At 40.7% G+C, this 22,826-nt stretch overlaps 1 protein-coding gene and 1 pseudogene across 8 annotated transcripts in view; one reads left to right on the plus strand and one right to left on the minus strand.

Annotated features, from left to right (window-relative positions):
• rbfox3a (RNA binding fox-1 homolog 3a) overlaps nucleotides 1-22,826 on the plus strand; it is a 939,385-nt gene that overhangs the window by 785,433 nt on the left and 131,126 nt on the right. The gene's annotated exons all lie outside the window — the stretch shown is intronic.
• On the minus strand, nucleotides 1,864-3,821 carry LOC148186389 (uncharacterized; annotated as a pseudogene).

Genomic DNA, 22,826 nt, shown 5'->3' on the forward strand with positions numbered 1-22,826 from the left:
AAATAAAAACAATTCCAGGTTTCTTTTCAACACTGTAGCCAGGCTGACTCAGAGTCACAGCTCCATAGAGCCCTGTATTCCTTCGGCCCTAAGCAGTGATGACTTTATGAGTTTCTTTAATAATAATAATAATAATGATAATGCATTTTATTTATAGGCACCTTTCTTGACACTCAAGGTCACCTTACATCATCAACATAAAAGCAGACACAATATTAAAGAGACAAAATAAAATATAGAAATACAATATAAAATTAGACAATGCAATTGTGATCAGAGGGAGTAAGCCAGTTTAAACAGATGGGTTTTGAGTTTGGATTTGAAATGTGGTAGTGAGTCTGAGTTATGGAGGTCAGGTGGGAGTGAGTTCCAGAGCTGGGGAGCAGAGCGGCTGAATGCTCTGCTCCCCATGGTAACAAGACAGTCAGGGGGGGCGATGACATGGATGGAGGAAGAAGATCTGGGGGTGCGGGTGGGTGTAGCAATGTGGAGGAGGTCAGAGAGATATGGTGGGGCAAGGTTGTGGACAGCTTTGAAGGTAAGGAGGAGTATTTTGTAGTTGATGCGGTATGTGATGGGGAGCCAATGTAGCTGTTGTAGAATAGGTGTGATGTGATGGATTAAAGGGGTGCGTGTAATGATACGGGCAGCTGAGTTTTGGACCAGTTGTAGTTTATGGAGGGTTTTATGTGGAAGGCCAAAGAGAAGAGAGTTGCAATAATCTAAACGGGAGGTGACCAGACTGTGAACAAGAACAGCAGTTGAGTGAGGAGTAAGAGAAGGACGAAGCCGGTTGATGTTACGAAGATGGAAGTAGGTAGACCGAATGATATTATTGACATGGGAGGCGAAGGAGAAGGTGCTGTCGAGGATGACACCCAGACTCTTAACCTGAGGGGAGGGAGAGATGGAGAAGTTATCGACGGGTATAGAGAAATTATGGAGTTTGTTTAACATAGATTTTGTGCCTATTAAAAGAAGTTCTGTTTTATTGCAATTTAATTTAAGGAAGTTAGAGGTGAACCAGGATTTTATTTCAAGGAGGCAATTGGTGAGGGACGAAGTTGGGAGTGTGGAGTTAGGTTTGGCTGAAAGGTAGAGCTGGGTGTCATCCGCGTAGCAATGAAAGTGAATATGATGTTTGCGGAAAATGTACCCGAGGGGGAGAAGGTAAATAATGAACAGCACACCGTAAAAAAAGAATAGTTGAGAAAACTCAAAATTTTAAGGCAACCTTTTGCAGTAAAATTTGCTATGTGCAGTAAAATTTGCTATGTTGCTAAGATTTGCTATGTCGTTGTCCTAACTCATATTTCATCGTTGTACCAATTACATTTGCATTGTTCTGTGAATAGTAACTATTATTAATTCTTCATTGGGCCAATATAAACTTGTTTATTAGCTGAATAGTGTGATTCACAGAACTACCAAAAGCAAATCAACCCAACGATCATTTTTAACTACTGGAATAAATAAATAAATAAATAAATAAATAAATAAATAAATAAATAAATGCATTTTTTTAATTCTTTTATTTGTCTGTGCTTAAAGTCCAATGTGCATTCTGTACAAATTGTAGACCCAAGGTCAAATGAGGTAGTTAAATTCTTTTCACCAACACCAGTACAGCAAACACTAATGAAACATGAAATGAAGCACAGCCACCAACATTAGAACTACAATCCATAGAGGATAATTCTGAATATGTCAACACTGCCAAGAATGAGAACACTTCTGCTCAAACAGAAAGACACACCCCCTCTGGTATGATCCAGTGTTGAAAACACAACTTAAAACCACAGTCAAACATCTGTTTAAAAGAATAGAAAAACAAGTCCATACAACCAAGTGCATTGCATAGGCTTAAAGTAAGAGTTTGTTCTTCAGTGAACGCACACGCTGTGAGCAGTCAGAGCCAATTTCCATGAAGATGTGTTGAAATGTCTCAAAAGTGTACTTCAGATCCTTTGGGTAGGAGATATTGAGAGCGTGGAGAAGGTCAAAAAGGTACGCCAGTGCTAATGGAAGATCTGGGACGTCCTGCAGGACAATGGTTTCCTCCAAAACCACAGCAATGTTCTGCACCACTGCAGATGAAGTTGTTGCAACACAGTCCTCTAAAACAAAGAGTATGCCCACAGCCACTCCCTTGGTAGACTCATCTTCTGGATCAGACTCCTGTAAAACCAGAGCAGTGTTAAAAGGTGACGACATGATGCCAAACAAATTAAACCACGACTTATACATTTTTGACTTTCATCAAATGGCGGCTTATGGGTCACATTAGACCAGCCAAGACTTCTGATCCATCCCACAAGATATTAATATATTCATTTAATTTGGAGAAGAAAAAACGTGTCATTGTAGGTGTGATGCGTCGTATTTTGTTCTTCCTATAGTTGAATAGCCCTAAAAACAAATGAAATTGTAGACATCTTGAATCATTTAGTGACTCAAATATGTTGGTTGGACCAAAATGCCTGAAAACACATCATGTGTCAGATTATCATGAGTGAGTTTCAAACACGATAAGGCAGCTTTTTTTTTTTTTTTACACCAATCACACACTGTATAATAAAGCCAAAAAGAGTTAAATATAATATTTCTTAACTGCTGTGTTTTGCTGTTATATTTCTAGAATTAAAATGTTCATGTATCATCAGTCCTGTGTGTGGTGCATTCATGTGCGTCTAGTAAATTACATTCTCGGGGGTATCTATGGAGCACCTAAACCGCAACAATGGTTGTTTAAAGCAGTAAAGTTTTTTTTCTTATTTTAAATAATGTTTTAATTTTGCAGGGTACACCTGTCAGATATTTCTTCTTTCTTCTTATTTTTGCAGTTAGTAAAATTAGATGCAAAAATCGCACAATAACATTCCATTCACTTGTATATTTTGGTGCATTTTTTTCCCCATTTTATTCATTTTCTTTGACTAGTTTTATTAATTTTTGTTCAAGAAGGAATTTTGAGGAAAAGATGGTGAAAACAACCTGTAAAACTTTGAAGATAAAATTATAATAGATTGTCATGCTTCCAATCTATAAATAACTTTTTGACAAGGTCGGAATCGAACCCGACAGCCGCTTTTCCTTAGCACTTGGGTCACGTGACATAATCGTTAGGCTACTGGTGCGGGGGCTAAAAATATTTTAATGGTAAAGTTTGGGGACCACTGCACTAATGCACTTATGCACACATCTTTAAAAAAATCAAAATGGTGCTCTTTTGTGATATATAATACTTACTAGACATTGTTTGAAAAGTTCTTTGGGCTTGTCTCGAAGGAACACTGGAAGGCCTCGAAGTGCAGCATCCTATGATGTCTGACAATGTTAGAGGTCTATAAAAAATACAAAGTTGTATTGAGATTTTTTTGTACAATTTGCAAACAACAAAATTATTTCACATGACCAACCAAAGTTAAATAAACTTCTAACATTGTACCTCATCATCAAGTTTCTCCAAGAGATTTTCCATGTCCTTCCCAAAAGCTCCTTTTCGGCACGGTATAGCCGGAGAAGTTTCTGTGTGAATTTGTCCACTGCAGCTCTGAATGTTCCCTGCAATTCCTTGTTTGTGATGCGGAAAAAACTCACAGATCTGCCAAAACATATTCAGGATATGTACATCAGACCAATTACTGAGAATTCAACATGATAAATTAACATTTACACATGCAAAAAATGCAAAGGGACACAAGATAGTAAACCCTTACCTGTTCTTTTAAAGAACAAAGCAGGCCATCTCTCCTGGATTTCCATCACCATGGGTTGCTCCTCCACGACCTCTTTCTCCTTAGAGAGAAAGTTAAGTCCATCTTCTCCTAATAAATGAATGGTCAAGTCGTGCCTTCTTGGATGCTTCCACCAAGAGAACTTTGCTCCTCAAGTGAGGCATCATCATGTTGTTCTGATGTTCAAGAACATGATTCACTTCTCCTGTTTAGCTCTTTAAGGTGTATTTAGTTTAATCTCCATTTGGTTTTCGCTTTTGTTAACTGACACTTCACTGCAACCTGCTCTCTCGCAGCTTTGCTCTGTAATTATTGAGCTTGTTCAATGCTAACCAGCCATCCTTCATAGCCTTTGCCTTTACCAGGCTCTTTGAGGCAAGGGTACTTGAGTATCAGAGCTGAAGCAATGGATTCGAGTTCATCATGATATGGATAGGCCTTGATGTCAAAAGCTACTTGGGCAATTTTGTCCAGAATTTCAATCTTCATGTCTCTTTATACATCAATGCCTATTTTGGTTTTGTCATTGGACTCATTGCCCTTTCTTAATTTCAGTTCTTCATCAAGAGACAAAGTAGGATAGGAAATGGATCAGGCCACTCTGAGACGCCTGCAAATACCTTGACAAAGGAGAAAGGCTGTTTGTCTGGCTTCCTGAAGAGTTCATGCTCACAGTGTCCAGTGAAAATATGGAGCCAAGAGACTGGCTGTCATATTCTTCTGGTTGAGATACTCTTAACCACTTGATGTGTAGGGACCCACGGTCATGGGGTAGCTCTGAAATGTCAGACAAATTGCAGAGTGCATTCTGGAATTCAGGGTCCTCAAACTGTAACAAAAAGTCTCCCTGAAGTTGTAATTTTTCTTTAATAGCTGCGATGAGGGCATCCACTGTCTCTGGAACTTGAGACAGCTGAACACACCGAGCTTCCTCTTTTGAGATCACAACCGTCAAATAGTGCCTGTGAAACAAAGAAGGTAGTTTTATTAAACTATCTAAACTTTCTATCACTATGATGATCAGTTATGATATATTTCCAGAAAAATACTTACCATTTTCTGTCTTTAATACAAACGTGCCCTCAGTGTCACCCAAAGCTTTCCTCCAACAGAATAAGCTGTCAAAGGATAATAATGACTTAATTCCTCAGCATCAACAACAAAGACTTCAGCATAGTCACTCTCTTCAAGTTCAAATGACCTATAATGCTCAAAGTACCAGGCAGTAAGTTTTTTAGACAGGAAGGACACTTTACCAGAATAGACCACAATGCTCAATATCTTGAAAAATTCTGGCTGTCCAAAGCTATGTCCTGCCATGATAATCATGTTTTGAGCATATTCTGTTCCAAACAGCTGTACTTTACAGGAGATGGCGACTGTGTCAGCATGTGGAAATTTGGTCTAAAATAGCATTTCTGTGAGGAGAATCCAGATGACACCTGAGCAGCTTTAACTTTTTCTTCAATGTTAAGTTCAGATTTAAAGAGACTCTGCCCTTCGAAATGGTAGGCCATCGATTGCTGATGTTTTGTTGCTAAGGAGAGCAGCAAATTCTTTGTATTATGCACATCACGGGCAACTTTTTTGAAGATACCATGTTTAGATTCGAACCTCATCGTCCAGAGGTCCACCAACGGCCCAAAACAGCGTATGAGGTGCGGGTAATGCTCAATAATATGATGTTTTGGTTTCAAAACGAAGTTAGGAAATGTTGCTTTAAGCAATGAGCGATGATCTGACAGCTTACATGCTAGGTAACATAATGCCTCCTCTGTGAATTTATCAGATACAACAACTTCAACTATCTCCTTCAGATCCATCAGAATTTCCCATGATGGTTCACCCACTGGAACAATGCCACCAATCATGAGAGGAAGCAGCCGCAACAAAGCCCAATTTTCATGTGCATTTCCCCCAATAGAAACTTTTGAGAAAGCTGCTTTAGGAATAATCTTAGGTTTGTTTACTTTGTCAGAGTATTTGTAAGGAAATGACCTGATGCTATGATTGCTTCATCGAGTGTGAAAAAGCCCTTAGAAATTAAGTCTTGAAGACACAAGGCTAGTTCAACTGAATAACCCCTTCAAATAAATCGTGCAAAATATCTGGGGGAATCCAGTCACAGGATGGAAGAAAGCCAAGTGCTTGTTTAATACACACTCTCCTTTTACTCCATTCACACTCTTAAGAGCTTGGTTTTGGTTAAGCTCTTCCAAAAATCTGTTGTGCTGCTCAGGAGTTCTCAAATGGAAGTCTCTTGCTTTGACAGTTGCAATCTGACTACGACTGACCAAACAGAAGTGACAAAATTTATTCACAGTGAAACTTTCTTGGAATCCTGCTAAGCTATGTGCTCCAAGATAATCTGCACAGACACAGAACAGTTTTACTCCGAGTTCTCCGAGGCTTCTACCCCATACTCTTCAATGTATTTCAGACTCTTTAACAATGGCTCCAAAAATTTCTCATACCCAAATTTCCTCACATCAATACTTCTTCCTAATGCTGCCAACTGGATAGAAGTAAGACCTGCCCTAAACCGTGCTGGTAAATTTAAAACAATCCAATAAACTCCAACTATTTTGTGGATCTTTCTTGACGTACCTAATGGATTGCAAACTTCGAATTCATCGATGTAAAGGGCTAAACTGATGTCTTTTTCCTTGTCAGTGCAAGTATTATTCTGTTTAAAGTAATAGCTATCCTGAAATGACCTGTAAACACCTGCTAAATGTTCTTGACTGAAAACCAAAGCACTGACAAAATCAGGACGCCTAGGTTCTGAAGCACTGATGTCAGAGGTACGTAGACAAATGTATTTTTGCAGTTTTGCTTGTAAAGATATTCTACTGGCTCGATAAAAGTAAAATTCTTCTTGAAATACAAGTTCCTTCTGTAGTCTGTAGATAGAGAACCCTTTGCTGATGTTGCTATTAGTAATGGATTAGATGAAAATACAGAATCCACTATCTCTTGAACAAGACCATTTTCAGCTGAAATGTTGTGCTTTTGAAGGACCTCTGCTACAGACTGAAAACAATGCAATTTTGATGACGTTAGTATATCACAAGTTGCTTCAACTATTTCTTGAACTGCATTTCGAGAGACATGTAAGACAGTTTGCATAGACAGAAAAAGGTTTGCAATCTTTCGTTCTATTGATTCATAAGGTACAGAATCCAAAGAATTATTTACATCTTCCCCTGAACCACTACCAGAATTATCCTGTATAGATGTTGACGCTTCACTGGTCACTTCAATGATGCCAACTGAATTACCTGTACTACACTTAACCACACTTCTTAAGTCACTGACTGTGTGTCTTTTGTGCTTTCTGCTTTTGTGTGAGCTGAAGCCTGAGTAACTATTTGTTTTAAATTCACAATTCAAAAAGGACACTGAACTGTTTCCTGTACCTTAAGATGATTTCCAAGATGTTTTGTAATATCTCTTTCTGAGCACAATTTGGAAATCACAAAGCTCACATTTGAAAGTTATAATTGTTAGACTGATGAACAGATTCACCTTTGCTGTGAAATCTAGACAGATGTGATTTCAGAGCTCCTCGGGTTTTGAAGACACAAACACAGGTGGAATGGACACAAGGCCAATGATGAGGTCTTCTGTGATACAGCTCGTAGTGTCTGATAAGATTTTCCTGGTTTGCAGTAAAACTGCAGAACTTGCATTGCATGTGGTCTTAATTTTCCAACCTAAAAAAAAAAAAAACAGTCAACAACACTTTATAAGGAAATTACACCCTATTATTAAAAAAACACTTTATTTACATATATGTTAGACTTGTTACACATTAGTGTCAAATATTACACTGCAATATATGTGGGACCCTAGTTAATAACAATAGGCAAGCATGCCCTTGAAAATGGGGAGAAATAATCACAGCCATGACTTAGTGTAGGTCCCTTAGCCAGGACTTTGCTAGAATTTATTAATAGCCAAATCTCAAACACTTGCAAATAAATTCAGCTATAAACACTTAAAATAACATTTAAAAATACCAATTCCAACAGCATGAACACGTTGCAAAAGCAGAAATCACAAATTCATAAATACATACAAAATTCACAAAACATACTTTTAGACTACACCTTGCTAGCAACCGAGAGTTCGCTCGCATGTGTGCGCCATTTTCATTCCACAAAACTCATTTAGCTCGCTCAAATACAACACAGACACATCTCTGACACTCCAAACATGTTAACATTATATCACCACTATATTACTCTGGTCAAAACCAAACAAACCTGGAAACGGTTAGAAATAATTTCAACCATGCTGATTATGCGTGTAGGTTCCTGGCATGAAGTAAAACGCCATGATTCCCGCTCAGAGTGGGAGGAGACAAAAGCAATCGATCTCAGACTAACCGATTGAGGTACAATAGAAGATTACCGATCCTTCACGGCATAACAGAAACAGTAAGGACTTAGATAAACTACATTAAATCAACCATTAAATAACCATTTTTACTACTTTTAACTCTATATTGTAATTTTAACATACTTTTCCAATAACCTTTTTTTTTAAAACTCCGTTTTAACTCTCTGTTTTAAACATAGTATACCTCGACAACCATCATGAATTATAATATTTTAACCAACATATCATTATCTTTTAACCTGTCACATACATAATGTTTTCAAAAGCACAACTATTTATTACAGTTGTTCACAAAGCATTTACTGCATATTCTAACCTTGCTCACCCTTATTAACTGATTATTACTCTTGGCAACAAGAGTTGTTTAAATAAGCTGGTACAGTTTAATACAGCTCAATTGTTATATTTCAAAAGAGATATGCCCACATTTGTTACTGTATATGTAAGCTATTACATGCTGGCATAATGCGAGGGAGAGGGAGAGACATGGAGCGAAGCTAATACAAGCAGTTAACCGTAACCCCGTCTTTTATTGGGCATTGGGTTTTACGTGCATATTGCAGAAAAGTGTAAATAAAGTGAGTCTGAGTTTTGTTTGGGTTTTTTTTTTTTGAGTGGCGTCCACGCTGAGAGACGCCATGGAAGCGCTGCACGCATTTAAGTCGGTACAGACCGCTGCATAGATTAAAATAACGCGTTTTTGCTCAGTTACATGCGCAAGTAAAAAACGCGACTGAAACGCAAATCTTGAGCACGCAGGCGGTAACTTAGCTAGTTTAACTAGCATCGTTAACTTAGCTACTAGCCATGTAGCGAATTTACTGTAGTACATTGGTCAAAGCAGCAAACGTTTATCATCAAGTCACTCGCTATCATTTCATATAATCCACGTCGATGCACGCACAATACTTACATTCACAAGCTTGGTTGAAGGTCTTCCTTTGAAATAAATCCTCTGTCCATCGTAGCTGAGTTGTTGTCGTTAAAGAAGCATGAGGACTTGCCCTTGCTGTGCATTCTGGGAAACCCTGTGTCTTTTTTCTAACTTTGTTGTACCAACTACAAATTTCAAATTCAGCTTATTCACAATTACAAATTTAGACACAATGAGGTTCACATGATTGGTCTGATGTGTATTTTCAAGTTAAGAACAGTTATTTTAATTTTCATGTTCAAACAAATCAGAATAGCAACTCTGCTGAATAGATCGTCGTTGTCTTTTTTACAGTGCAGGGGCCCCAGGACAGACCCCTGGGGAACACCTGAGGTAACGGGGACTGGATGGGAGGTGAATGATTTTAACCGAATGAACTGAGTGCGGCCTGAAAGGTATGAATGAAACCAGTTAAGAGGTGTGTTTGTGATGCCAAGAGAGGAAAGTCTGTCCAGAGGGATGGTGTGGGAAACTGTGTCGAAGGCCACAGTCAGATCAAGCAGAAGGAGAATGGATAGTGAACCAGAGTCAGCAGCAAGGAGGAGGTCATTAGTGACTTTAAGGAGTGCTGTTTCAGTGCTATGGAAGGGACGGAAACCAGATTGAAATTGTTCATATAAATTATTGCAGGATAGATGGGTGTGAAGTTGAGCAGCAACTGTTTTTTCAAGAATTTTGGAAATTTAATGCTAAAATTATAACTATTCGAGATAGAATCCATCACCTCTTGCCCGCGCAACTCTCTACTCTGATTTCTTTAAGCCATCAACATGCCTGCTAGACCCCATCCCAACTAGGCTATTTAAGGAAGCTTTACCCTTATTAGACAATTCTTTATTAGATATAATCAATGCATCTTTATTAACAGGCTATGTACCACAGTCCTTTAAAGTAGCTGTCATTAAACCTCTTCTAAAGAAGCCCACTCTCAATTCTGAGATTTTAGATTTTATGTATCTATGAAACCCGATGAAACTGATCGGCTATCTAGACTTCAAACATGTCTTAAGGACGTAAAAGCCTGGATGAGCGGTATTTTCTTGATGATGAATTCAGACAAAACTGAAGTTATTGCTCTTGGCCCTAAACCCCTCAGCAATTCCCTTTCTAAGGATGTAATTTCTCTTGATGGCATTACCCTGGCCTCTAGCACATCTGTAAAGAACCTCTGAGTTTTATTTGATCAAGATTTATCTGTTGCCTCCCATATAAAACAAACTTCAAGGACTGCTTTCTTTCACTTGCGTAACATCGCAAAAATTAGACATACCCTATCCCAGACAGATGCTGAAAAATAACTACATGCATTTGTCACCTTTAGGAACCAGAGCCTTCAGCTACCATGCTCCTCTCTTATGGAACCATCTTCCAGTTTCGGTTAGGGAGGCAGACACAGTTTCCACTTTTAAGTTTATAATTAGGGCTGGCTTAGGTTGCCCAGACCAGCCCATAGTTAGGCTGACATAGATTAAACCTGCCAGTAGACTTTCTATAGGGGTCAGAGAGCAGTGGGACTAACACTGCTCTCTGACCCTTATATTCAAGCCATAATAGCTGATTAGTGACCCTAGTTTCCCTCATCCCTCATCATCCTCTGCAGCTCTTCCTGAGGTTTCTTCCTTTTTTTTCCCCCCGTTGCAGGGGTTCTTTTTAGGGAGTTTTTCCTTGGGTGATGTGAGGGTCTAAGGGCAGAGGGATGTCGTACACTGTAAAGCCCTCTGAGGCAAACCATTGTTTTGTGATAATAGGCTCTAAAAATAAAATTGACCTGACTTGACTTGACTTGACTTGACTTGACTTGACTTGACAAAAGTAACGCTTCACAGTAATATATTAGGTTTTAGCAGTAATGAGTAATTTAACACATTACAGACAGGATTTAGAAGAAGAAGGTAGAAGGTATTTATTTGTCATTTTTTAAACAAAGTTCAAACAAAGTTTAAAAAATGAAATTACATTTATTCTTAATCCTGCTACATCTTTGGAGTTGAAGGATGATGAGTCTTGAGTCCTTTTGGCTGCCAATAAGGTCTGCCCATCGAGTACAACAGCCTGATCCTGGATGTTCGGGGTTAACCATATCACATTCGCATGGCTTAGAGCAGTCTCAGATGTCCTGTTGCTGAGTCCACTTTATTCTCCTGCAACTGAACATTAGCCAGAAGAAGGGTTGGTAGAGGAGCAGCTCTCGATCCAAGTCGGGTAAGCCTTACCCTGATAATGGCTCTCCTCCCTCTCTTCGTCTTTAGGTTTTAAATGGCTGCTCGTCATATGCCATTGGTGGAGAGTTGGTCAGCTGCATTCAGTTCAAACCCCACTCAACTTTTCCCAATGTTGATAAGTGCTTCTCTATCATAGAAAAGTCGTGCTTCAGCAGAAGGGGCCATGGATTCGAGAAAATAGAAAAATATAGCAAAAAAGTAGTAGGATTTGAGGAGCTACTGGCTGCTGCATCTACCGCCATTGTGGTATTAACTAGTATAAATTAGGGCAACATTATTACATTTACAATGTCATATACAGTGTTAGCACCTTTGATAACATGTTTATTGGTTTCATTTTTCATTTATCCACACTGCTCTAATTTGACCAGTGCGCCACCAGAAAAAGATATCCCCCAAGGGTTTGTGTGTCTCATCATGTCATTTTAGGCCACATTATAGAAGGGTGCCAGTGATCAGCACCTGTGGGAGATGTGTTACTGTGCATTATCATATTCAATGTGATTACATTCATATACCTACAACATCTGCAGCGTGTCCCTCTCTGCTTTTATGTGTAAAGTCTGCTTGACAGCAGTGGGAATTAGGAGATAGGCTCCGGTGTGTTTTTTGCTCATCCAGTGATTGGCATATCTGGATGATGCTGTCAAAAGTCCATTAGCATTTTGGATGTTTTTCCATTCACATCCCCTAAAATGGCAGCTAACACCGACCATCACCTTCTTTTACACAACTCTCTCTAGCTGACAGGCACATTGGAAACCAGCAGCTGGATCTATCAGCTCTGCTGTATTAATTTGCACCCCCTCATAGTGACTGATCCCCATGCCAATCTGTTTGATGTACTAACCTCAGCATTTGTTTATTGGTTTAATAAGATAGATCTACAGATGATCCATGTCATACTTTATCTGATTTCGATCCTTTGCCTAACTGTCCATCCCTGTGTTCAAGGCTTTTTGCTCATATAAGGAGGTAAAAAGGCTTTTTGATTTTAAAGTTCTGTATCATCACACAGCTAATAAGATGAGAGGATGACTTACATCACAAAGCAATAACCTGTGAATACATGATAACCCTAACCCCAACCTTAGACCTGAACATTGGAGGTGAGCCTTCATTATTCTGTATGATAATAATAATAATAATAATAATAATAATAATAATAATAATAATAATAATAATAATATCATCGCCCACTACTGGGTTTGTACATTAATGAACTGCAGTAAATTTGAGCCTATGTCATTTGGTAGCAAAAGTAGTGTTAAGCATTACTATTCAGAGAGAGTAATATTTAAGTGTAACCTATTATTCAATAGTAACTAGTAATATGTAAAATATTACATTTTAAAAGTAACTTGCCCAACATTGTCCACCATGCAAAACAGTTTGCACTAGCTTTTGTGCAGAGCAACAGTGAACTGCCTCACTTTGTCTTTTGCAGTAATTCAGGTTTGTGTAACACATCTACATCTTCACCCCCAGAAATAAGAAAGCAAGTTTAATGACCCGTGGGAAAAAAAATGGAAAAATCATGTAATTAGACAAAATTGTGAGGTTGCATATATTCAAAGTGAATGGTTGAATTTGTGGTAAGTGTTGCATTATCTCTGCATCTTAGAGGAGCTGATATTTGTTTTCCGCCTGCATTGACTAATAAACCTTTCCCTGCTGCTCTGCAATGTGATCAGATCAGATTGGTTGAAGTATAACTGATTCACTTTGCTTTTTTTCCAACATAATTTTAATTAACTCTTTGGTGTTGGGGAGGACATCAAGTAATTCTAATTTAAATGTCTGATTTGCAAGTGAAGGCACAAGTCACTTCAATTCAAAGTGGAGCAAAGTGTTTTGGATTTTGTGTAGGGAAGTTTTTGTCATCAAATTCATGAGCATAAATGAAATCATGCACACACATCTACAGCCCTGCAAACAGCTAATCACACCAGCAGTGTATGAGTCTGAGTTGGAGTCATGGATGCATGAGTATGCAAGTATTAATTGGTTATATACAAGTAATGTTTCAAAACCGCATCTTTAAGCAAGTAATGCCAGGTGTGTGTGTGTGTATGTGTGTGTGTCCGTGCTTTTTTGCGTTTGTGTGTGTCAGAGAGAGAGAGATTGGGAAATACTGAACTTTATACAGAAGAACACTCAGAACTAATACGGAGCAGCATGAGCAGCACCAACTTGCTACAATTGAAGAGTCTATTGACTCAAATAATTTCTGGAAAAAATGGCACTCTTTTAACAAACCACACAAAGAAGAAATGGCTATTCAAAATGGTGAAATATGGAAAAAACATTTAGTACTATAACACTTGATTCAGCCCAAAATAATCTCCTCAACAAATTGCAAATTTTAGAATCAGTTGTTAAAGACAACCAGAACTCTTTAGAACTCTTTAAAATACCAAATTACTGAGAAGGAGCTACTGTCTAATAATCCATGCACTACAGCCAAAGAAGGCCAGTGGTCCTGATGGTATCTTAAATGAAATGCTGAAATTTAGCAACTGTAAGCTCAAACTGCCATATTAAAACAATTTAACCTTGGAATTGAAAGGAATTATAACATCAATCTTAAAAATGGAAAACAGTTACCGAGGCATATGTATGAGCAGCAACTTGAAGTTATTGTGACTGATCAGAAACTGAGAAAGACATTGACTATGTTCAGACTCAGTGGTCACAGCTTAGCTATAAAGAGCAGCAGACAGAGGCAGACCTGGCTGTCTAGTGAAGACAGGCTGTGTCAGCTCTGTCCACAGAGAGAGGTGGAGACAGAGACACATTTCCACATTTCCACATATCCTGCTTCACTGTAGCACATATGATGATAGAAGAACAAAGTTCTTTACACAAATTAAATGTAAATACCAAGATTTTGATGCTCTCACTGACCAGACAAAAATACAGTATCTACTGGGGGAAAACAGTGTCTGTGTCATATAAGCAGCAATGTTGGTGCATGTTGCAGTCTACAGGACAACCTGAAAAACAACCTGACATGACATTTATACTTCATTTCTCCTGCACGTCTCACTTTTTGTTTTAATTTTTTTTGTTACATCTATATATAATAGACAAACCACACACACACACACACACACACACACACAGACACACACACAAACAAAATGTTATGCTCTTTTTATTTATGCATCTATTTTTTGTATCCAATGGATTGCTGTTCATTTGAATATCCGTATCGATTTTTTAATTTTTTTTTTTTTTATTTATTTCATCTGTTTGTATCTGATTGCAGTGTGGTAGTTAGCACTGACGCCTCACAGCAAGGGAGTCCCCGGTTCAAATACGGGTTGGGGCACTTCTGTGCGGAGTTTGCATGTTCTCCCTGTGTCTGCGACCGTTCTCTCAGGGGTCTCCGGCTTTCTGCCACAGTCCAAGGACATGCATGTCAGGTTAATTGGTGGCTGTAAATTGCCATAGGTGTGCATGTGAGTGTGACTGGTTGTCTGTCTAAATGTGTCAGCCCTGCGATAGTCTGGCGACCTGTCCAGGGTGTACCCCGCCTCTCGCCCATTGACAGCTGGGATAGGCTCCGGCCCCCCCGCGACCCTCACGAGGACAAGAGGTTACGGAGAATGAATGAATGCATAAATAATTGTATCTGAGGCTTTGGCAATATTGTTTTACAAACATTCATGCCATTAAAGCAAACTGAATTGAATTGAATTGAATTGAAGAGAAAGAGCATCATACATGTCCTTCATGTACATATGAAGTTGGAGTCTATCAGACATCAAGCATGGCGCTTCATTGAGCCAAAGGGGGATAAACTTCATACCGGAAATACAAGAGAGGTAGAGAGAGAAAAGCAGGTGGATGATGCAGAGAGATAGATGGAGGGATGGAGGGGGAGAGGGATGGATAGTATGATTTTAACTGATAGGAGAAATCATTTACCAGAGCATTTGTTGACAAGGATCTGGGGACATCTCAGTGTGTCAGCGCCTCAGTCACTTTGATGGATGATGGAAGTTCGCTGACTTTAACTCTCTCTCTCTCTCTCTCTCTCTCTCTCTCTCTCTCTCTCTCTCTCTATCTGCCTCTGGCTCTCTCTAACTCTCTTTTCCCCTTAGCTTTTATTCCTGCTCACTCTTTTCTGCTTAAACCCCAGCATAGCAAAAGCAGTCTCCAGCTTAATGTGTGAGCATGACTGCATGTGTGTGTGTGCATATATGTGTGTTAGCATACGTAAGGGGAGATGTATCACACATCATCTCATGATTTAGGCATATTAAAACAAAAGCTCGAGGAAAAGAACTTTCCCTGTAGCTCCCACTTCACACACTCAGCTGCCATTATTTAACTTGTCTTTGTTCATGGCTTGCTGGTGGTATGTGTGTTAGAGTATGTTTTTGTCTCCAGTGTGTGTATTGATTAGGTGGTGCCATATATCAGCTCAGGTCCTTATTGATGCTGTGAGACAGGGGGGCCAATTGATGAGGCTTCTTGTTTTAGTGAACCAAGACTTTCCCCCAGGAGCAGTTTTACCCTGCATATACTTTGAGCTTAACAATAAGAGAAATTAGGCTGACACCAAAGTATAACAGTGGCATAGAGAGTCGTGCTGCATACATGGAACATCTGACATTTGTCCAAGAAGGAAGATAATGTCTACAATATAACCTTGTGATTCACTCCAATTGCCAAGATTGTATTAATGGTATTTGAAAAACAAAAGCAAACAGGGTGAAATCATTGTCTTGTCATTAGGGTGCCTGCACTGCGCAGCAGTTTAAGGAACCTATTACTATTCGGCGCAACACAAACCCCAAAGTGCCTACACTGCGAAGCGTATACTAGCGTATACTACTACCCCCAGACTGTCCCACTGCATCACAAGTGGCCCCAGTGAAAGAAATTGAGCCAATTTTCTCATGTTTTCAAGGGTTTAACAAGGAAGAAATAAAACGTTCTCAACTACAGGTCCACTGACTAGCTTTATCCAAGGTTTTCAACCAGTCAGTATTAATTTATCACAGATATACTGAATCCACATATGCGTTGGCCAATAAGTTAAAAAAAAATTGCAACACAAATTCCAAAGGCATATTTTAGATATTTAAAGTTCAATCTTGATTTGAAGGAGAAAAGAAAACCACATGGTGATTTTAGTGTCCTGAAGCTAATGATCGAATCATTCAATTTTCCTCAAAAAGCTCAAAAAACTGCTACTAAACGGACCTTGTGGTGAGTCTTCTTTGTCAACTGGTTTTTTTTTCCAAAATCAAGAATGGATGAGAGGTTCTTAAAAGTGGTCAGGAAAAAAATTTTAAAAATCAGTGAAAACTGAGCAAATAAAGTAGTCAGCCATCGCTATCTGTTATTCGTCACATTTATTCTTCTAATTCTTAAGCTTTGCTGCAGGACATACAAAAAATATATCAAAACATGCGGCTCTATCGGGAACTGTGTGCTATGACTTTTCGAAGACTTTTGCCAAGCGGTTTTCCCGAAAATCCTCCAAAACTGCCCTAAATTTTTCCATTGAAATTAGTGGAGAGCCTCAAGAAATCAACATAAAAAGAATTCAAGTTCATGACTCTTTGAGGCTATACAACATTGCCATACATTCACATAGAGAAATGATTCAAACGGCTCACCAGGTTGTGGTCTGTGTTCACATCAATGGAAATTTTGATAACTTTTACATTTTTTCTGAATTCGCAGTAAATGTATCGTGATGTTTTTCAGATGTTTTGAGATTTTACAAAGGTTTCTTATGGGCAGAACTCTCATCACAGATCAAAGCCACTCTGTCGGTAGACTGTGGAGGAGCTGAAAAATAATCTCAAAATTTTCCGAACATATGTAGCTACTCCCACAGCTAGCTGTGAATGTACACAATTTGTACATCACAATGTAGGAAAACTGGTGGTCGGATTAACACAGGTTTGAAAGTCGAAAAGCCAACATAGCTGGCTCATGCGACCTCAAAAAGAAGGGAGAGCCAAAGAATTCCCCAACTTTTCTTTACACTGTGATTTGGGATATGTAGCAGATATTTTTGAGGTTGAGAAGTTCTGACTAGATATAGACGGCCTCACCTCGACGCACAGCGTGGGCTCCAGAACCAGTCTTCTCGAGAGGGGTTGGACTCTCTTCCACTCTGGAGTTGCCACTGGTGAGAGGTGCCAGGCAGGTGTGGCAATACTTATTGCCCCCTGGCTCAGTCCCAATACCTTGGAGTTTACCCCGGTGAATGAGAGGGTAGCCTCCCTCCGCCTTCGGGTTGGGGGACAGATCCTGACTGTTGTTTGTGCCTATGGTCCTTAGAGGGGGTGCAGGAGAGTGCTCCTTCTGGGGACTCCCTCGTTCTGCTGGGAGACTTCAACGCTCACGTTGGCAAACGACAGTGAGACCTGGAGGGGCGTGATTGGGAGGAATGCCCCCCCCCGATCTGAACCCGAGTGGTGTTTTGTTATTGGACTTCTGTGCTTGCCACAGATTGTCCATAACAAACACCATGTTCAAGCATAAGGGTGTCCATATGCGCACTTGGCATCAGGACACCCTAGGCCGTAGTTCGATGATCGACTTTGTTGTCGTATCAAGTAATCGGTAAGGGGTGCCATCAAGCTGAAGAAGGAGTCCTATCAGGCCTTCTTGGCCTGTGGGACTCCGGAAGCAGCAGACAGGTTCCGACAGGCCAAGCGGAATGCAGCGGCGGCGGTCACCGAGGCCAAAACCCGAGCGTGGGAGGAGTTTGGTGAGGCCATGGAAAACGACTTCCGGACGGCTTCGAAGAGGTTCTGGACCACCATCCGGCGTCTCAGGAGGGGGAAGCAGTGCTCTGTCAACACTGTGTATGTTGGGGACAGAGCGCTGCTGACCTCAACTCGGGACATTGTGGATCAGTGGAAGGAATACTTCGAAGACCTCCTCAATCCCACCGGTGGGCTCCTCTCTCTGGGGCTGAGGTTGCCGAGGTGGTCAAAAAGCTCCTCGGTGGCAGGGCCCCAGGGGTGGACGAGGTCTGCCTGGAGTTCCTCAAGGCCCTGGATGTTGTGGAGCTGTCGTGGCTGACACGACTCTGCAACATTGCGTGGACATCGGGGGCAGTGCCCTTGGACTGGCAGACTGGGGTAGTGGTCCCTCTTTTTAAGAAGGGGGACCGGAGGGTGTGTTCCAACTACAGGGGGATCACACTCCTCAGCCTCCCTGGTAAGGTCTATTCGGGAGAGGAGGGTCCGCCGGATAGTCGAACCCCAGATTCAGGAGGAGTAATGCAGTTTTCGCCACGGTTGTGGAACTGTGGACCAACTCTGGACCCTTGGCAGGGTCCTTGAGGGTGCATGGGAGTTTGCCCAACCAGTCCACATGTGCTTTGTGGATTTGGAGAAGGCATTCGACCATGTCCCTCGGGGAGTCCTGTGGGGGGTTCTCCGGGAATATGGGGTTTCAGACCCCCTAATATGGGCTGTCCGTTCCCTGTATGACCGGTGCCAGAGCTTGGTCCGCATTGCCGGCAGTAAGTCAAATTAATTTCCAGTGAGGGTTGGACTCCGCCAGGGCTGCCCTTTGTCACCGATTCTGTTCATAACTTTTATGGACAGAATTTCTAGGCCCAGAGAGGGTGTTGAGGGGGTCCGGTTTGGTGACCTCAGGATTGGGTCTCTGCTCTTTGCAGATGATGTGGTCCTGTTGGCTTCATCGGGCCGTGACCTTCAGCTCTCACTGGATTCACAGCCGAGTGTGAAGCAGCCGGAAAAGGGTGGAGTGCCCCCTCCGGATTGGGGACGAAGTCCTGCCCCAAGTGGAGGACTTTAAGTACCTCGGGGTCTTGTTCATGAGTGAGGGAAGGATGGAGCTGGGGTGCAGTATCTGCAGTAATGTGGACTCTGCACCAATCTGTTGTGGTGAAGAGGGAGCTGAGCCGAAAGGCAAAGCTCTCGATTTATCGGTCGATCTTCGTTCCTACCCTCACCTATGGTCATGAGCTTTGGGTAGTGACCGAAAGAACAAGATTGCTGGTTCAAGTGGCCGAAATGAGTTTCCTCGTTAGGGTGGCTGGGCTCTCCATTAGAGATAGGGTGAGAAGCATCCAAGAGGAGCTCGAAGTAGAGCCACTGCTCCTCCGTGTTGAGAAGAGCCAGATGAGGTGGCTCGGACTCTAATTAGGATGCCTCCAGGACGCCTCCCTGGTGAGGTGTTCAGAGCACGTCCCACCGATAGGAGGCCCCAGGGAAGACCCAGGACACGCTGGAGAGACTATATCTCACAGCTGGCCTGGGAATGCCTTGGGGTCCCCCGGGAAGAGCTAGACAAAGTGGCCAGGGAGAGGGAAGTCTGGGCTTCCCTGCTTAGGCTGCTGCCCCCGCGACCCGACCCTGGATAAGCAGAAGAAAATGGATGGATGGATGGATGCCTCCTTTGAGCTGACCTTAGAGGAGAGGGGGGAGAGGGAGTGCCATCTTGGTGTGTGCGTGACTTTTCCAATACAAAGATGCCAGCTAGTGATGCCTGGTCCACTTGTCCACTAGTAATTAATGGTTAACTGACCCTTTATATTGACATCATATGCCCTTGTGGACCCACATGTGGAGAGTGCCCTTAATTGGCCCTTGTGGCCAATTGAAGATGCCAGTTAGTAATCCATGGTCCACTTGTGGGCCCCCGAAGCAGGGGCCACATGTGGACCATTGATTGTGGACCCATCCTTCAGAGGGCCCACAAGTGAACCTGATTGGCCCTTGTGACCCCTGAGCTGGAGGGGGCCCTTAATTGGCCCTTGTGGCCATCTAAACATGCCAGGTAGCAATAAATGGTTCACTTGTGGCCCCTCAGGTGGAGGGGCCCTTAATTGTGGGCCGTTGTGGCCTATTAAAGATATCACTTACTGATTAATGGCCATTAATTGGCTCTTGTGACTTGTGGCCCTGAGTGAAAGTGTGGCCACCTCCCTCCTGCTCCTCACATACATTAGTGGCCCCTCAGTGGCAGACACCCTTCAAAATTTCTGCTGAAATTTACTAATTGTTTCTGCTGTTAGCTGACTTTATCAAACAGGAGAAGGTACAGACTGTTGGAGACAGCCAGTCTATTTCTTATTACCAACTCGTAAAATAATGCCACTTTGTCAGTGCTTTTTGTGCATGTGTGTGACACAAAAAAGGTACCTTTTGCATGTGCTGGATGGTGTCAGCTGATAACTAAGCAGCACAGAACTAGTTGAAGTGTTATGATGCATGGATGGCTGGATGGCATCTGTCACGACCATATGATAGATGCACACACGACATCACTTGAGAATGCAGCTGGAAGGAACCTGTTGCATGCAACTTGCTCATTTCCTTTTTCTATTTTTTTTAAAAGAAATCACACAATTTGCTCAGTGTTCAAATGTTTAAATTCTTCTAAAATATGTCTGTCTGAAAGCAGCACATGAAAAGTGATGTTGCACCGAGTTTCAAAGGTACCAGCAACACTTACATACACCACAATTACTGCACCATGAAGCTATAGCAATTTATAAGAGGTGATTCAGAAGATCATGCAAGTTTGAACAGCCTGAGCTAAAATAAAGAACATTAAAAACAAAATAATCACGGACAGAAATTGCCACTAAATCTTGAAAAGAGCTGTCAAGTGTAAATCTGTGTGTGTGTGTGTGTGTGTGTGTGTGTGTGTGTGTGTGTGTGTGTTTGTACTGGGAGAGCAGAGTGTTCATTTCAGCTGTTAGGACATCACAGAGCGTTTAAAAAAGCATTACTGGTATTCAAATCTAACAAGCACAACAAAGTCCCGTTTCATTATTGATGAGTTGACTCGTTTGCTGCTGGAGATTTATATTTTTTTTCATTTGTATGTGAAGTGAGCCTAAGTAAACCCTTAATTGAGCATAACACTTCTCTGCCTGGGGAGGCGACGATGACTCTCTGCCAGGAACGATGTAGCTACAGTCAGTGAGCCATCGGCAAACTACTTTGTTATGCTCCCCGCCATCAATCTCCATGCAGAAGAATAGCCAACTTCAATAGCACTATTGGAAACAGATAAGGTCAGAGCCTCATTGCAGTTCAAAAAGTTGCTGTGATTGATTTTTAAATTTTTTAAACCATTTTCCAAAAAGATTTTGAGCAGTGCAGAAGAAATCTGGGTGCTTATATGTCAGATAGATTCATCATCATTGGTTTGAGGAAATGATTATCTGACAGGTATGTAAATGAAGAGGAGAGCCTGGACCAGGGTGCAAGAACATGATACTCACCTTAACAGGGAGGAGTAAAATCAGAATAACTAAAGCAAGTGAAGAGGAACCAGAGAAAAGTGGAGATGCGAAGAAAATTGTCTTTTTATTAGAAACATGGATTTTAAAACAGAGGTTGTCATGAAAAGAGTATCAGTTAATTGATCTCTCTCATTTCGATATAATTTGTATCCCTGTCCTTTGGAATATGTGTTTGTTTTTGCCTGTGCTGTTTGAGTGTTTGTGTGTAAGTTTTGGGTGAACATCTTTCCACCAAGTAATTGTAGCGTGGGTGAGGTTGTGTATGTCATGATCAAACATACTTCTGTTCTACAAAAGCCAACATTTTTCTCTTGCCATGTACAAAGGAGACACTCTCAGTCTCTGCAAAAAACCATGTTGTATTTTTATTTGATTAGATTTCTCTTTTGCAATTTATTAAAGTCTTGTCACTGCCAGGAGTTTCTGACCAAACCATGGCTGTTTTCCTTACTCAGTAAATTACACTGATTCACTGAATAACTTGTGTTCCAGTTTTATCGCTGAACTCCAACTGTGGTAATCTGTGGGAGAAAACAGGACAGCGGAGCTGCTTCGCTATGAATAAAAAATAATCGTGTAAATGTTCACCTAAGTACATTTTACTAAATCATGGCTGTATCCTGTATTGTTTTATTGCACAAAAAAAGCTTTGAGGTTAGTGTTTGAACACGATTTTCTGTCAAATTATATCACTGGTCTGTAAAAGTACATGTAACCAAAGTAAAAATGTAAACATTGTGCAAGTTTTAGTGTTAACCAGATTATCTGCGCTCTGACAAAAAAAAAAAAACATTAAATCACCATAAAGACAAGAGACATACAAAGCATGGCATATTTGACCCTTTTGGATTAAAAAAAAAAAGAAGAAAACACTATTAAATGATGTACAAAAATCAACAAAACTTGATTGATTGATTGAAATGTTTATTTCAAATATGCAATGAACAAAGCAATAAAAAAAATGTTTTTAAAACAAGGACAAGAAGAAAAAAAAAGCACGAAAGCATGGTGACGCGAAATGAAAAGAAACAAAGCAAAGGCATATGCATATTCGAAAGGGAGTGGAAGAACTGTAACTTATTTGCACCCAGCCCTTCTCCATAAATAAATTAATAACAGCAACAAGCTCCCTTGCTGGTCTATACCTATCTGTAACCTAATGTCTAATATTTATTTTTAAATAATTTAATTTCTGACATCATATGTTAAACATATAAATGCATAAGTATATACATATGTTACATACATATGTATATACATATGCT

The sequence above is a fragment of the Plectropomus leopardus genome, chromosome 19 (assembly GCF_026936395.1).
Source record: "Plectropomus leopardus strain MGB_pleo_1.0 chromosome 19, ASM2693639v1, whole genome shotgun sequence".
NCBI classification, from domain to species: domain Eukaryota; kingdom Metazoa; phylum Chordata; class Actinopteri; order Perciformes; family Serranidae; genus Plectropomus; species Plectropomus leopardus.